We start from the raw sequence: 16281 nt of genomic DNA, 5'->3' as shown, positions 1-16281 counted from the left end.
ATCAGGATATAAAATTGTAAAACAAAGCCATCTGATTTTTAAAGAAAAATACAGCATGAGAGAAAAAAATGTTCAGAAAACAAAGTGTTTTATAGCCGGATTATTGGTAATTTGGGAATATTGTTCTGTATTTTTCCAATCTGTTTTAAGACATAAGTATAATTTTCTAATCACTGACCTTCTTGGAATAAGGACAAATAGATAAATTAGTGAAAGCAAATGTCTATAGAGAGGGAAGGGGAAAGCGTATTAACACTTGTTTTTTTCACGTGGTGGCCCTATGCTGTCCATTGAGATCCTCTTCTTCTGTAAGAAAAAACACTGGATTAGAATCCCATTGGATTCTAATGTGTTGGTTGGCCCCCTCTCACCAGTAACAGGTATATATTTTATTAAGGGTCCTTTGGGAAAGACTTGAACTCAAATGAACCACCAGCCCTTCTAACTCTGAGATGGGTGTGAGAAGTAAGCTCTCATGTGACCGTTGAGGAAGGTCAGTATCTGAATTATGAAGCCTGACTTTAGCAGATGACGAACAGGAAAAGGAAACAAACTGCCTTGACACAACCCGGGTTGGGTACAGCTGGTTCAGAAGCAACAAGTTTATTCTATAATGTTGCCAAGGCAACAGCATCTGCTTCTGAGATTGCCGAGGGTGGGAGGAGGGAGCAAAGAGGAGCAATAAAGAGGCAGAATGATTCTGTACATCTTTCCTAGGAAAACAGGAAAGAAGGATGTAAGATATTGACTATTTTCTGGGTGAATGTGCTTCCATAATGCTTAAAGTGTCATCAGGGAAAGGCAAATGGTGTTTTTCATGTTACAATCTGCCTTGAACCAAATAGGAGCCCCGTGCCTCTTGTCATATTGTCATTTTCCCTTCTGTGACTTCTAACAGCAGTGGACAGGGCTTTCTTACAGCTCTGTCCCCTTGAGTGTGAAAGCACATTGATGCTTTCTTGTGACAGTTACTGCAGCATCTGTTCACACGGCTGAAAGATGATTATTATGTTTCGACTGTGTCTGGATTTGCAAGGGAAGAAGAGAGGAAAGGAATGGTCTTGGTTTGCCTCCTCCTCTTCTCCTCCCCTTGGCCCCTGCCTCCAGATCTTTCTACCTGTAAAGGAGGAGGATGAAGCAAGGAGAACGTGGCAATGAGGAGGGAAAGGGAGCAGCAGGTCTGGGAAGTGTGCTAGAGATATTTTTAGCTGAGGGCAAAACAGACAACAGGCTACCTGGCCACGAGGCAGCCCGCATGGGGACACCGGGAGCCTGGGAAGAGCTAAGTCAGGGGCAAGGTAAGGGGGTCTGGAGCCCAGCTCCGCATGTAATGGCCTTACAGGGAGATCGGAGCTGGAGATGAAGACAGAGCTCTGGAGACGATCAGTGGCATATGTTGAGCATCAAAATTGTTCTCAAACTGGAGAAACACTCAGCTCGGTTGCCCGGGCTCAGGGAAAGTTGCTCTTTCCTGCCTGAACCTCATTTCATGTGTTCAGAACCTGAAGCAAACAGTCTCTGGGTAGTTCTCACTGGCTCAGAAACAAAGAGAATTTAGACCCCTGCCTGTGCCTAGCTGGTGCTGATTTTTTTTTTTTTCCAAATGCCAACTGCTTTAATGACATGGCAGGATGTTCCAGAGGTCAAAAGCCTGAACTTGAGAGTCAGGCGAATCAGGGGAACCTGAATCTGACCCTCCAGGCCTGCCGCTTTCAGCTGCTTATACATTACTCGTTAGGCATTAGTTCATTGGAGTCACATTTACAAGGTAAATGCAGGTAACCCAGCCTCCCCAGGCCTTAGCTTCCTCTCTTTTGGTGGGCCGCCAGGGCCAACTTCCTAGTGGTAGGCTGTGAATTTGGGGGCACAGCACTTGGGACTTTCCTGTGACTATCATTCTCATTTGTCTTTGAACATATCTTTGAAAAGTGGGAAGGAATGGAGTTCACCTGTGTTTGCTTCTTGGATTTGAAAGTGACACTAGATTAGGTAGAAACCCTGATCAGAAATTTCTGTCCCTGGACTTCCCTGATGGTCAAGCGGTTAGGAATCTGCCTTCCAATGCAGGGGATGCAGGTTCGATCCCTAGTGGGGAACTAAGATCCCATGTGCTGTGGGGCAACTATGCCTGCACAGCGCAACTAGAGAGAAGCCTGTGCCACGACTAAGACCTGATGAAAAGCGAAAGTGAAAGTTGCTCAGTCGTGTCCGACTCTTTGCAACCCCATGGACTGTACAGTCTATGGAATTCTCCAGGCCAGAATGCTGGAGTGGGTAGCCATTCCCTTCTCCAGGGGATCTTCCCGACCCAGGAGTTGAACCAGGGACTCCTGCATTGTGGGTGGATTCTTTACCAGCTGAGCTACCAGGGAAGCCCTGATGCAGTCAAATAAATAAATATTTCAAAAAAGGAAAAAAGAAAGTTCTGTTACAAGTTGGCAATGGACTTGTATTAAAGTTCTCTAGAGAAACAGAGTCAGCAGATTATATATATATATGTATATATATATATTATAATGTAATAGTATGGATGTGAGAGTTGGACTGTGAAGAAGACTGAGCACTGAAGAATTAATGCTTTTGAACTGTGAACTCTTGAGAGTCCCTTGGACTGCAAGGAGATCCAACCAGTCCATTCTGAAGGAGATCAACCCTGGGATTTCTTTGGAAGGAATGATGTTAAAGCTGAAGCTCCAGTACTTTGGCCACCTCATGTGAAGAGTTGACTCATTGGAAAAGACTCTGATGCTGGGAGGGATTGGGGGCAGGAGGAGAAGGGGACGACAGAGGAAGAGATGGCTGGATGGCATCACTGACTGGATGGACGTGAGTCTGAGTGAACTCCGGGAGTTGGTGATGGACAAGGAGGCCTGGCGTGCTGTGATTCATGGGGTCGCAAAGAGTCAGACACGACTGAGCAACTGAACTGAACTGAACTGAATGTAATATTATATATATATATTACTTATTCTGTCTCATATATAGCTATAATTATATAATATGTATCTATAATCTCTATGTATTATATATAGAGAGAGACAGCAAGGGGCTGGGGGGTGGGATTTAAAGAACTGGCTCATACATCGTGGATGCAGGCAAGTTCAAAATCTTCAGGCAGGCCAGCAGACTAGAACCCAGGAAAGAGCCGACCCTGCGGTTTTAAGTCCACAGACAGAATTTCCCTCTTCGTCAAGGAGATCAGTTTTTTCTATTAAGGACTTCACCTAATTGGATGAAGCCTGCCCACATTATAGAGGGTAATTTGCTTTACTCAAAGTCTGCTGATTTAAATGTGAAACTCATCAAAAAATACTTTCACAGAATTATCTAGAGCTATGTTTGACCAAATATCTGAGTACCATGACCTAGCCAAGTTGACAGATACAATTGACCGTGCCAGGGCCCCCTTTTGCCCTGTCCAGACATGGCTACCTCCTCACAAGCCAGTAACCATGACCCCAAAGAGTCACTCACACGATAAGTAAGTTCCACTAAGGTAGCTAATTTCATGGCATCTGCAGAAGAGCTGGGACCAGCTATTTTATTTTTTCTTAATTTGTGCTGCACCCTTCTTTAGGAGAGAAAAAAAAAATCAAAACACAGCAAAATTGATAGCAGGAATTATATCAAAAAGGTAATTTTCACCGCAGGTCCTGGGGTTAATATGTATTTATTCCAAATATCTTAAACATTAAAGGAAAGAGGTAAATATTTAAAGGGAGCTCTAGACTGGGGACCAGAGATTCAACACTCTACCCTACCATTTAGGCAAATATCCTAATTCACAGTGAGGTGGATAATTACACCTGCGCCAAATCAGGGAGCAGAGAGACCTTACCACGATCATCTACACCGAAGTGCACAGATATCAATTATACTTGAGTCTGGAAAGGGTTGAAAGCTGAAACCTTGCTGTATGAACAAAAAGTGTTGCTGCTTTTAACACTGCAAGTAAGGGAAGAGGGAACCAAGCCACCTATCTCTGAGGCTGACACCTCACTCTTTTCTCTCGAGTGAAACCCCAATGTGTCCTGACAGCAGTCTCAGCTGTTTGCTCCTCTTGTGGCTGCCAGCCCATCTCTCTTCGTTTGGTGCCCACGAGTGGCACAGAGCTCTTTCTGTAAGCTGCTGTCAGGAAGGGCGCATGTCCTAGTTGGGAGTTCAAGGGCTAAGGTTTTAAACAGGATTTTCAAGGTGCCTCTCATGCACTGAGGGGAAAGGACTCTTAGACACTTGCTAAAAGTGTAAATTGGTACAAATCCTGGAGTACAGTTTGGAAATGTCTAGCAAGTGCCTCAAAAATGTGTATGTACCTAGTAATCCATTCTAAGGGCTTTATCCTTAAGAATGTAACAGACAAGTATGCAAATATAAGTACAGGGATACTCATTAGTATCATACTCATTGTATCATAGCTCAGTCGTGTGTGACTCTTTGCAACTTTGTGGACTGTAGCCTACCAGGCTTAGGCGACTTAGCAGCAGCAGCGACTTAGCAGCAGCAGCGACTTAGCAGCAGCAGCGACTTAGCAGCAGCAGCGACTTAGCAGCAGCAGCGGCAGCGTTACTTTTAAAAGTGAAATACTGCAAGCAACCTAAATGCCCAGTGATATCCAGGGGTCCTCAGAAGGCACTAGTGGTAAAGAATCCACTTGCCAGTGCAAGACACGCAAGAGATGTGGGTTCGATCCCCGAGTTGGGAAGGTCCCCTGGAGTGGGAAATGGCACCCCACTCTGGTATTCTTGCTTAGAAAATTCCATGGACAGAGGAGCCTGGTGGGCTGTGGTTCAGGGGATCACAAAGAATTGGACACAGCTGAGTGACTGAACACCACCATCCAGGACTGCATAGATGAATTACCATCCATTTTGAGAGTAGAATATTGTTTAACCATTAAAAATAATAAAATGATGATGGGCATGTATATATAAAAATATTCATGATACATTAAGGGGAAAAGTAGGTTATAAAATATTAACTATAGATTTAATTCCATTAAAATAAATAGGTATATGAAAAAAGTTTTGATGATGCCTTAGTTCATTTGGGCTGCTATAACAAAATACCATAGGCAAGGTGGCTTATAGCAACAGAACTTTTTTTTTCTCATAGTTCTGGAGGCTGGGAAATCCAAGGTAAAGGCAGGGCATGGTCAGTGTCTGCTGAGGACCCACTTCCTGATTTGTAGATGGGAATCTTTTACATACTGTTCCCTTACACGATGGAAGGGAGGAGGGAGCTCTGTGAGGTCTCTTTTGTAATGACACTGAACCCATTCATTGGTCTTCCCTGGTGGCTCAGAGGTTAAAGCGTCTGCCTGCAATGCGGGAGACCCAGGTTCGATTCCTGGGTCGGGAAGATCCCCTGGAGAAGGAAATGGCAACCCACTCCAGTATTCTTGCCTGGAGAATCCCATGGATGGAGGAGCCTGGTAGGCTACAGTCCATGAGGCTGCAAAGAGTCACACACGACTGAGCGACTTCACTTCAGTGGAAACCCATTCATGAGGGCTCCACCCTCATGACCTAATCACTTCCCAAAGGTCCTGCCTCCTAATCCTACGACATTGGAGGTTAGCATTTCACTGTATTTGGGGGGAGACATACACATTCAATCTGTAGCAATGGATATATACCAAAATATTTACTGTCATTTTCTGTAAATAGAATGTTGAATTAATAGAATTCAACCAATAGAATGGTTGATTAACTCTTTAATATCTGTATTTTCTGTGTTGAGTGTATCAGTTCAGTTCAGTCGCTCAGTTGTGTCTAACTCTTTGTGACCCCACGGACTGCAGCACACGAGGCTTCCTTGTCTTTCAACAACTCCTGGAGCTTGCTCAAACTCATGTCAATCGAGTCAGTGATGCCATGCAATCATCTCATCCTCTGTCGTTCCCTTCTTCTCCTGCCTTCAATCTTTCCCAGCATCAGGGTCTTTTCTAGTGAGTCAGTTCTTTGCATCATGTGGCCAAAGTATTGGAGGTTCAGCTTCAGCATCAACCCTTCCCAAGAATATTCAGAGTTGATTTCCTCTAGGATTGACTAGTTTGATCTCCTTGCAGTCCAAGGGACTCTCAAGAGTCTTCTCCAGTTCAAAAGCATCATTCTTCAGCGCTCAGCTTTCTTTATGGTCCAACTCTTACATCCATACATGACTACTGGAGAAATCATAGCCTTGACTAGATGGACCTTTGTTGGCAAAGTAATGTCTCTGCTTTGTAATATGCTGTCTAGGTTGGTCATAACTTTTCCTCCAAGGAGCAAGCGTCTTTTAATTTCATGGTTGCAGTCACCATCTGCAGTGATTTTGGAGCCCAAGAAAATAAAGTCTGTTGCTGTTTCCATCGTTTCCCCATCTATTTGCCATGAAGTGATGGGACTGGATGCCATGATCTTTGTTTTTTTTAGGTTAGCCTTTTCACTTTCTTCTTTCACTTTCGTCAAGAGGCTCTTTAGTTCCTTTTCGCTTTCTGCCGTAAGGGTGGTGTTATCTGCATATCTGAGATTACTGATATTTCTCTTGGCAATCTTGATTCCAGCTTGTGCTTCATCCAGCCCAGTGTTTCTCATGATGTACTCTGCATATAAGTTAAATAAGCTGGGTGACAATATACAGCCTTGACGTACTGCTTTCCCAGTTGGAACCACTATGTTGTTCCATGTCCAGTTCTAACTGTTGTTTCTTGACCCACATACAGATTTCTCAGGAGACAGGTCAGGTGGTCTGGTATTCCTATCTATTTAAGAATTTTCCACAGTCTGTTGTGATCCACACAGTCAAAGTATTTAGCCTAGTCAATGAAACAGAAGTAGATGTTTTTCTGGAATTCTCTTGCTTTTTCTCTGATCTAACAGATGTTGGCAGATTGAGCTCTGGTTCCTCTGCCTTTTCTAAATATTGAGTATATGGTTACTTATGTAACTAAGAAAATAAAGGGGGAAAATGCCTTTCCTATGTGCCCTCTGGTCTGCTCATCCTTGATTAGAAGGGTGAGTGTTGTGTATTCCTAGGCCCATCAGGACATCTGGGGAGGAAACTTGTTCTTGGCATTATTTGTTGTTTTTCACCATCCACTGGCATTTTAACATCAATGTTGATAATAGCCTCTCAGACTGATATTCTCTGTGCTGTCAGAAAGAAAATTCTAGCAGACACCAACACTCCATAGCTCTTTCTAACAAGTCTAGATCACGAACCATTTCAAGGCAAAACAATTGTTTAATTCCATAAGAGCACCATCTTGTCATAAAGCCTGCAGTTCGTTGAGGTTGTTAACAAAAGTTCATCAAGAAGTTTCTGGGGTAAATGGGAAAACCCAGAAGTTGGGAACATAAACAAGGGTGACACTGAGGAGCCTTGATTGTGTGTGTGTGTGTGTGTGTGTGTGTGTGTGTGTGTGTGTGTGTGTGTGTTTCTGTGAGCAGGGTTGATAATCTTTCTTCTGCTTGCCCAACCATGGGGGCTGATATTCTAAGTGTATGTAATGGAAGCCCTTGAAAGGATGCTATTTCTTGATAACACTGGAGCATTTCACCCTGAGTGCTCTTTTACCTTGAGATGTGCAGATAACCCAGAAAACAGCCAGCACTCTTCAGACTGGACACTGCAGAAATGCCAGCGTATAATCATATTACCCTGTTCTCCTTTTACACTGTTGACCTGTAATCAGAGATTTAGTCTCCTGACTGCACGTGTGTTAGGACACTTGAAGTAGTTTCAGGCTTTGAGATCCTGAAACACCAAGCAGAAGGCTCAAACCATTCTGTTTCTTACAGAGGCAGCAAGTAATGAGTCAAGATGGAGGGAGAAGAGGGTTGCAGGTAAGAAGACGAGTGTACACCCCTGGATCTCTATGAGATCAGCTCAGGAGGCAGGTGCTCAGTGTTCTGAATGGCCTCTTGCCTGTCCCCATCCTCATGCACCCACAGAGATGACAGGTTCTTCTCTTGCCACAGCTCCACCACCTCAGAACTCCTGCTAGTCTTCATCTGCATTTCTCTCAGGGTATGTACCTTATCCTGCCTTGTGTTCTAGTAAAATATGAAGACTTCGTAGACTCTTACTAAATCGCAAGCTCCCTGAGAGCACTGACAGTTTCTACATTGGCTTACTGTTGATGGTGTCCAGTACCCAGCAGATAACTCAGTGAAAAAAAAAAAAGAATGAATGAATAGATAGTAGTCCTCAAAATTTATTCACTTCCATTGACAGAAAGAACATGAAGTTGATGCTCTTTAGGAAAAATGAAAGCTGACTTTTCAATCTCCTAATGGTTCGGTGGTTGTGTATGATTCTTCCTTCTCAGAGAAGACTTGGCTCTGATATCCCTGACGTCACCACTTTGATGCTTTCTTACACTTCCCCTTCCAGCAGAGAAGGTGAATTTATTAATAGCAATGCAGTCCAAGGGGTTCATTATTCAAAAGCCTGTTCTCTATCTGGGACTCAGCCTGGTCACTTTCTTTTTGAATGCCACTGGTGACAAGCTGTCCAATGGTGGATCAGGCTTAGTCTTTCCACCTACAGTCTAGGAAGTAGGTTCATAAAACTACTCCATAGGTATTTATTATTTAACTATTACATGCACTTCATGGCAAATAGTTGGGTAAAAGGTGGAAACACTGACAGGTTTTATTTTCTTGGACTCCAAAATCACTGTGGACAGTGACTGCAGCCATGAAATTATAAAACATAGCTCCTTGGAAGAAAAGCTATGACCAACCTAGACAGCACACTAAAAAGCAGAGACATTACTTTGCCGACAAAGGTCTGTCTAGTCAAAGCTATGGTTTTTCCAGTAGTCATGTACGAATGTGAGAGTGGGACCATAAGGATGCTGAGTGTGGAAGAATTGATGCTTTCAAATTGTGGTGTTGGAGAAGACTCTTGAGAGTCCCTTGGACTGCAAGAAGATCAAAACAGTCAATCTTAACAGAAATCAATCCTGAATATTCATTGGAAGGACTGATGCTGAAGTTGGAGCTCCAACCCCTTGGCCACCTCATGAGAAGAGCTGATTCACTGGAAAAAAAGCCTGATGCTGGGAAAGACTGAGGGTAAGAGAAGAAGGGGGCAACAGAGGATAAGATGGTTGGATGGCATCTCCAACTCAGTGAACATGAGTTTGAGCAAATTCCGGGAGATAGTGAAAGACAAGGAAGCCTGGTGTGCTGCAGTCCATGGGGTCACAGAGAGTCAGACATGACTTAGCAACTGAACTACAACTTTTACTATCCAAAGACACCAGGAAGCTTTTTCTCCTCCTCTCCACCCACATTATCCTTCCTTACCCTTAAGACGAGAGGTCCTCAGATGCACATGCCTTCAGCACAAGCAGATACCGTGAAAATGTTCCTCTGGTGATTTAATCCCATCGACCCACAGTGGCAAGGGGAGAGGGGTGGGTGACAACAGAGGATAAGATGGTTGGACAGCATGTCTGAATCAATGGACATAAATTTGAGCAAACTTCAGGAGTTAGTCAAAGACAAGGGAGACTGGTGTGCTGCAGTTCATGGGGTCGCAAAGAGTTGGACATGACTTAGCAACTGAACAACAATTACATGCACAACCCTGAAATGTACAATACTCATATTTATAGAATTTTTGGACTGCGTGGGAAAGTAAGGTGGCTTTTCATAGAGTACATGGAGTAGTCTAAACCACTTAATCCAACCCTGTCACAGAAAAGACTGTACCAAACCATTCCAAGGCATCCTCATCACCAACATCCCCTCTTCTTCCTTCTCCTTTCTCCCCCTTCCTCCCCCTCCTCCTCCTCCCTTCCTCCCCCTCCTCCTCCCCCCTCCCCCTCCTCCTCCTCCCCTCCTCCCCCTCCTCCTCCTCCCCTCCTCCCCCTCCTCCTCCTCCCCTCCTCCCCCTCCTCCTCCCCTCCTCCCCCTCCTCCTCCTCTTCCAATCATCAGCCACAACCTTCACCAAAGGCCCTGTGTGCTAAGTATTATGCTCAGTGCATAAAATGAAGCCCGGGAACCACTGGATCAATATATATGCATTCATAGAACTGACTTGCATGGTGTCATTTTACACGGTGGACTGAAAGAGACTTCATCTTCCCTTTCTAATGGTATCCTAGGATCCTGTCACTTCTTTGAAGGAGGTGCTAATAATGGTAATAAGCATGTACAGTGATTTGCTGGCCCCAAGCCCCTCTCCCTGTCTCCAGGTTCACAGGAGCATGGCCAGGAGCCAACTTTGGGTGTTTCTGTTAAAGGTGCCCACAGCCTCCCCACTGAGAGCTCCCAGGAGAGGGAGGCTGCCTCTGTATCAGGCAGCTGCCCTGACTTGAGCTCCTCCAGGAAATATGAGCTGCAAATTTTAGTATACGCATTAGCCCTTCCTTCCTTACGCCTATGGTCCCTGTAGGTCTTTCTTCAGTGAGGGAGCTCCACTCTCCCTCACCTCAGAGTTAAATGGAGCCTTGTGCTTGCTGCATGCTAAGTCACTTCAGTCATGCCCAACTTTGGGACCCTTCAGGCTCCTCTGTGCATGGGAGTCTCCAGGCAAGAAAACTCGAGTGGGTTGCCATGCCCTTCCTCCAGGGCATCTTCCCAATCCAGGGATCGAACCTGTGTCTCTTATGTCTCCTGAATTGGCAGGTGGGTTCTTTACCACTAGCGCCACATGGGAAGCCCATAATGGAGCCTCAAGTACCCCCAAATCTTTGGGTCAAATCCTCCAGGAATAATTTAAAAAAAAAAATGTTTCCAGGAGTGAGTGCTATCTGGGAAGGAATTCATACACTTTCTGGAGCTCCTCATTTCTTCCATTATGTTAATTCTCCCAACTCAATAGCCTCATCCCCTGCCCAGCCCCTGCACACATTTCTCTCTCCTCCCCACCCCAGGGAAGAAACTGATTGATGCTGAAGTCAGAATCCATCCAATTTTGTGATGGTCTCAGTACTCCAGACAATTGCCCTGGTGCAGCCACTGGCCATCCTCAGCCTGTGCCAGAACAACCACAGTTTCAGCAGGCTCATTTAGAGCTGCAAGGAGGTCGGAGGTGTGTGCTAGCTGTGCGTTTAGGAGTTTGCGCCATGTGTCTTGGATAAACGCCAAGGTCAGGAAGTCTATAGAGGGTTTTCCTCATACTTCTTCCTCTTTGATCTGTTTCAGTCTGCCTTTGTACCACCTACAGAGGGGCTGCTCCAGCCTGTTGGCATCACTCCCTTGCACAGTCTGTCTTCACTCAATGCTTATTTATTATTCAATTATTAGAGTTATTGGATGTGCTCATGGCTTATTACCCTCTGGGTGTATTTACAAGTAGGATAGGAAAAACCCACTGCAGTTTAATTCCTGTTGTTACCAAGAAGGCTGTACTTACTGCGAAACCTCATCTTCATGTCATAAAGCTTTTATGGCAGATTTATCTCCTCAAACCTCGATTTTCCTTTTAGGGGCTACCTAAAATGTATATATGTCTTCTCCATACAAATTAGGTTAGAAGCAAGCTCTGCTGATCAACAAGCTGGGCAAAGAGCCAAGAGCCCCAGCTATTGGGGAGAGGAGCCCGTGAGCTAAAACCTGCTCCCTGAAGGTGATACCTCGTTCTTGATCATGTCAGCATTTGCTTCACAGACTGTGTTTCCATCCCTTTCTGGTCTTTCTCCAAAGCTTGTTCTCTCTCTTCTCTGTGATGTGTGGACAAACTCCTGTGCATACAAGCACGTGTACATGCGTGTGCGCACACACACACACACACACTCAGAGCAGTCTCCTATCTACAACACAAACAAAGATGTGTCAACAGTTTTCTGGGGACAGTGGGGACACGTTTCATGTCATCATAGCAGACCTCCCTTGTGGATTCTTTCAGAGGAGAGAAGGTTCCTAATTTTCTGCCTTCCTGTAAACCCTTTTGCAGAAGGAAGGCCAAGAATATATGGGTTATACCCGGGGCTGGTCTGCTTCTCTGCACATGATGAAGGATTCGTAAAGCGCCAAGAATGCAGACCATTTCTTCCCAGGTGGCTCAGTGGTAAAGACTCCACCTGCCAATGCAGGAGAGGCCGTTTCGATCCCTGGGTCGGGAAGATTCCCTTAGAGGAAAGGGCAACCCACTTCAGGATTCTTGCTGGAGAATCCCATGGACAGAGGAGCCTGGCAGGCTACAGTCCATGGCGCCACAAAGAGTCGGCCACAACTGAGCAGCTGAGCGCACGTGCCAGAGTGCGGACCGCTTCTGCTTCCTGCCGCGGAAGAGGAATGCTAGGGTGAAAGGGGCCTGGGAATCAAGTTTTATTATCCTGGCTATAACTGTTCAGTGATTGTCAAGAGCACACGGGAACATGAGAGTCCTTTCATTCCTTCTTTCTCGTTTTCTCTCATTCTTGTCTCTGTCTTAGGGTGGCCCATCCCAATGGTTAGGCAGGACACCCCTATGACTAGGTGCTCTGGCATCACTGCAGGACCATCTGGAGCCCATGTGATGTCTTTGCCTCCCGACAGCTCATGTCACAGGTCCAGACCCTGTCTCCCCACCGGGTATTTACCAGACTCTGTGCTCCACCTTCTCAGGTTCCCTGCGGGACCAGGGCAGCACGTAGCTCTGACCTCTCCTGGCAGTAACATGTGGACACTTTATCCAGCCAGCTTTTCAAGGCTCGAAAGGAATATGTCCCAAAGTGCTTACAAGCAACCGGAGCCTGACATGCTCTGGCCACTCTCCGGAGAACAACCTGGGACCAGCCAAGGCAGTTTCTGTTGTTGCTGAGTCATGAAGTTGTGTCTGACTCTGCAATCCCATGGACTGCAGCACACCAGGCTTCCCTGTCCTTCCCTCTCTCTCAGAGTTTGCTCAAACTCATGTCCATTGAATCAGTGATGCTATCAAACCATCTCATCCTCTGTCACTCCCTTCTCCTCCTGCCCTCAATCTTTCCCTGCATCAGAGTTTTTTCCAGTGTGTTGGCTTTTCGCATCAAGTGGCCAAAGGATTGGAGCTTCAGATTCAACATCAGTCCTTCCAATGAATATTTAGGGTTGATTTCCTTTAGGATTGACTGGTCTGATCTCCCTGCTGTCCAAGGGACTCTCAAGAGTCTTCTCCAGCACCACAGTTCAAAAGCATCAATTCTTTGGTGCTCAGCCTTTTTTACGGTCCAACTCGCACATCTGTACATGACTACTGGAAAAACCATAGCTTTGAGTATACAGACCTTAGTTGGCAAGTGATGTCTCTGCTTTAACTAGAGGCCATCTGAAATAGTCCATATGTTGGACTTGGCTGCATGGGCTGGAGTCCCCAGAGATAGCATTACATAGGCTTCCATTCTGGCCTGTGAAGGAGTCACCGTGTCTGAACCTGGGAGCTATAGGAAAATCAGAGGGCAGCAGGGCCTTCACTCCAGTGATCCCCAAAGCCATAAGCTCAGAGGCATCTGGTCTCCTTAAAGCAAATGTGCAGTTCACATGGATCTGAGTTAGGGGGGTTGACTTGTTCTGCCTGGGGTCCTGCTCAGCCAGCAAAAGCAACACTAGCTCTGAAGCCCTGAAGAGGAACATTCAGAGTAATTTAGACACTAAAAGAGTGTTTGCTGGTTGTCCATTGATTTCCTACCGCTGCTCTGTTATCTGGGGAGCCAGAAGCGCTTTCTCCCCCAAAGCCCTCCCTCCATATAATTTGCCAACCTCAACAGGACAGCACCTGAACAAAATGCTATTCCGTGGGAGGCTGTGTTAGTGCGTCATTTTCATCTCAGCATCCCTCTTCCTTTAGAGGTGCCCACAGCAATTCTCACTCCCTCCTGCCTCTCTAAATAGTTTCCATCGCCCATTTCCTGATGCTACACGTAGGTTTGTCTCTTGAAAAACACTGTTATTCCACCCCAGAAATACAGCCCCCAACTGTTGCATCTGGTCCTTTTTTTATTCTTTTTTTGCATCCAGTCTTTTTTTTTCCTTCACTGTTTGAATCAGAGGTCAAGGGTGTCTGATGCTGCAGTGCAATAACCAGCAATCACTTATTGGACTAGCTCCCTGGGAGAAAAGCTTTGCCCATTGAATTGCAAATGGCTGATCAAAAGCAGTAAATCTTTTCCAAGAACAAGGTCTGGCTTTGCCACGTTGGGCTTTGCCAAATATTTCAAACAGCCTTTCTGGTCTAAGCCAGGTAGGGTGTTGGTATTTATCATTAGTCAAAGGCAGTGTTCGTAAACTACAGGTCATGATCCACTCCCTGCATGCTCAGTGACTTCAGTCGTGTCTGACTCTTTACCTACAGTCCCTGCCAGGATCCTCTGTCCCTGGGATTTCCCAAGCAAGAGCACTGGAGTCCTTCAGGAGATCTTCCCGACCCAAGGACTGAACCCTCATCTCCTGCATTGGCAGGTGAATTCTTTACAACTAAACCACCAGGGAAGCCCTATGATCCTCTAGGGGGATCTAAAATCAGTTGAGTAGCTTACAGTATTCCCACTCCAGTATTCTTGCCTGGAAAATCCCATGGACAGCAGAGCCTGGCAGGCTAAAGTTCATGGAGTCACAAAAGAGTTGGACACAATTGAGGGACTAAACAGCAACATTTTACAACGAGCATCACAAAATAGAACTGAGGGGATTCGCTGGTGGTCCGTGGTTTTTATTCCACACTTCCGTTTCAGAGGGCATGGGTCAATCCCTGGTCAGAGAACTAAGATCTCTCAAGCCATGTGGTACAACCAAAAAAAAAAAAAAAAGAGAGAGAGAGAAAGAATTGAACCAAGCAGAATAAAATACACGTATGAATACACCTCATGTAATATGTAATAAAAGTAGAGTTCTCTGGAAATTTTTGTTCTAGTATATATTTATACACACCTACGTCTATAAATGTGTGTACTGAAAAGTCAAAGTGAAAGTCACTCAGTTGTGTCCAGCTCTTTGCAACGCCATGGACTGTATAGGCCAGAATACTGGAATGGGTAGCCTTTCCCCTCTCCAGGGGATCTTCCCAACCCATGATCAAACCCAGATCTTCTGCACTGCAGGCAGATTCTTTACCAGCTGAGCCACCAGGGAAGCCCAAGAATACTGGAGTGGGTAGCCTACCCCTTTTCCAGCAGATCTTCCTGACCCAGGAATTGAACTGGTGTCTCCTGTGTAGCAGGCAGGTTCTTTACCAACCGAACTATCAGGGAAGCTTGAGGTAGGACCTAAAATGTATTCCCTTTTTTTAAAAAAATTAATTTATTGTGTTTCTTATTTGACTGTGTGAGGTCTTCGTTGTAGCACTTGGAATCTTCGTTGGCAGCACGCGGACTCTCTAGTTGTGGTTCGAAAGCTTAGTTTCTCCCAATCATGTGGGATCTTTGTTTCCCCACCAGGGATCAAATCAGCGTCCCCTGCATTGCAAGGCAGATTCTCAACCACTGAACCACCAGGGAAGTCCCCTATTTCTGTTTTTATTGTGAAATATATAAAACTCCCACTACCTATATACAATTTGTATTTTTTAATTTATTTTTTATTGAAGGGAAATTGCTTTACAGAATTTTATTGTTTTCTGTCAAACCTCAACCTGAATCAGCCACAGGTATACATATATCCCCTCCCTTTTGAACCTCCCTCCCATCTCCCTCCCCATCCCACCCTTCTAGGTGGATATAGAGCCCCGTTTGAGTTTCCTGAGCCATACAGCAAATTCCCATTGGCTATCTATTCTACATATGGTAATGTAAGTTTCCATGTTACTCTTTCCATGCATCTCACCCTCTCCTCCCCTCTCCCCATGCCCATAAGTCTATTCTCTATGTTTCTCCATTGCTGCCCTGTAAATAAAATCTTCAGAACCATTTTTCTAGATTCTGTATATGTGTATTAGAATATGATATTTATCTTTCTTTTTCTGACTCACTTCACTCTGTATAATAGATTCTAAGTTCATCCACCTCATCAGAACTGACTCAAATATGTTCCTTTGCCTGCAATGCGGGAGACCCGAGTTCGATCCCTGGATCGGGAAGATCCCCTGGAAAAGGAAATGGCAACCCACTCCAGTACTTTTGCCTGGAAAATCCCATGGATGGAGGAGCCTGGTAGGCTGCAGTCCACGGGGTTGCAAAGAGTCGGACACAACTGAGCGACAACACGAATATTCCATTGTGTATATGTACCACAACTTCTTTATCTGTTCATCTGTCAATGGACATCTAGGTTGCTTCCATGTTCTAGCTATTGTAAATAGTGCTGCAATGAACAATGGGGTACTTGTGACTTTTTCAACCCTGGTTTCCTCAGGAGTGGGGAATCCCTAGGAGTGGGATTGCTGGGTC

At 45.2% G+C, this 16281-nt stretch overlaps 1 non-coding gene across 1 annotated transcript; it reads left to right on the top strand.

Annotated features, from left to right (window-relative positions):
- On the top strand, window positions 5287-5358 carry TRNAC-GCA. The gene has a single exon. It is a non-coding gene; the product is annotated as a tRNA-Cys (tRNA).

Source organism: Capra hircus, chromosome 12, assembly GCF_001704415.2.
Source record: "Capra hircus breed San Clemente chromosome 12, ASM170441v1, whole genome shotgun sequence".
In the NCBI taxonomy this organism is placed as follows: Eukaryota; Metazoa; Chordata; class Mammalia; order Artiodactyla; family Bovidae; genus Capra; species Capra hircus.
This window is presented reverse-complemented; position numbering and strand designations above follow the sequence as displayed.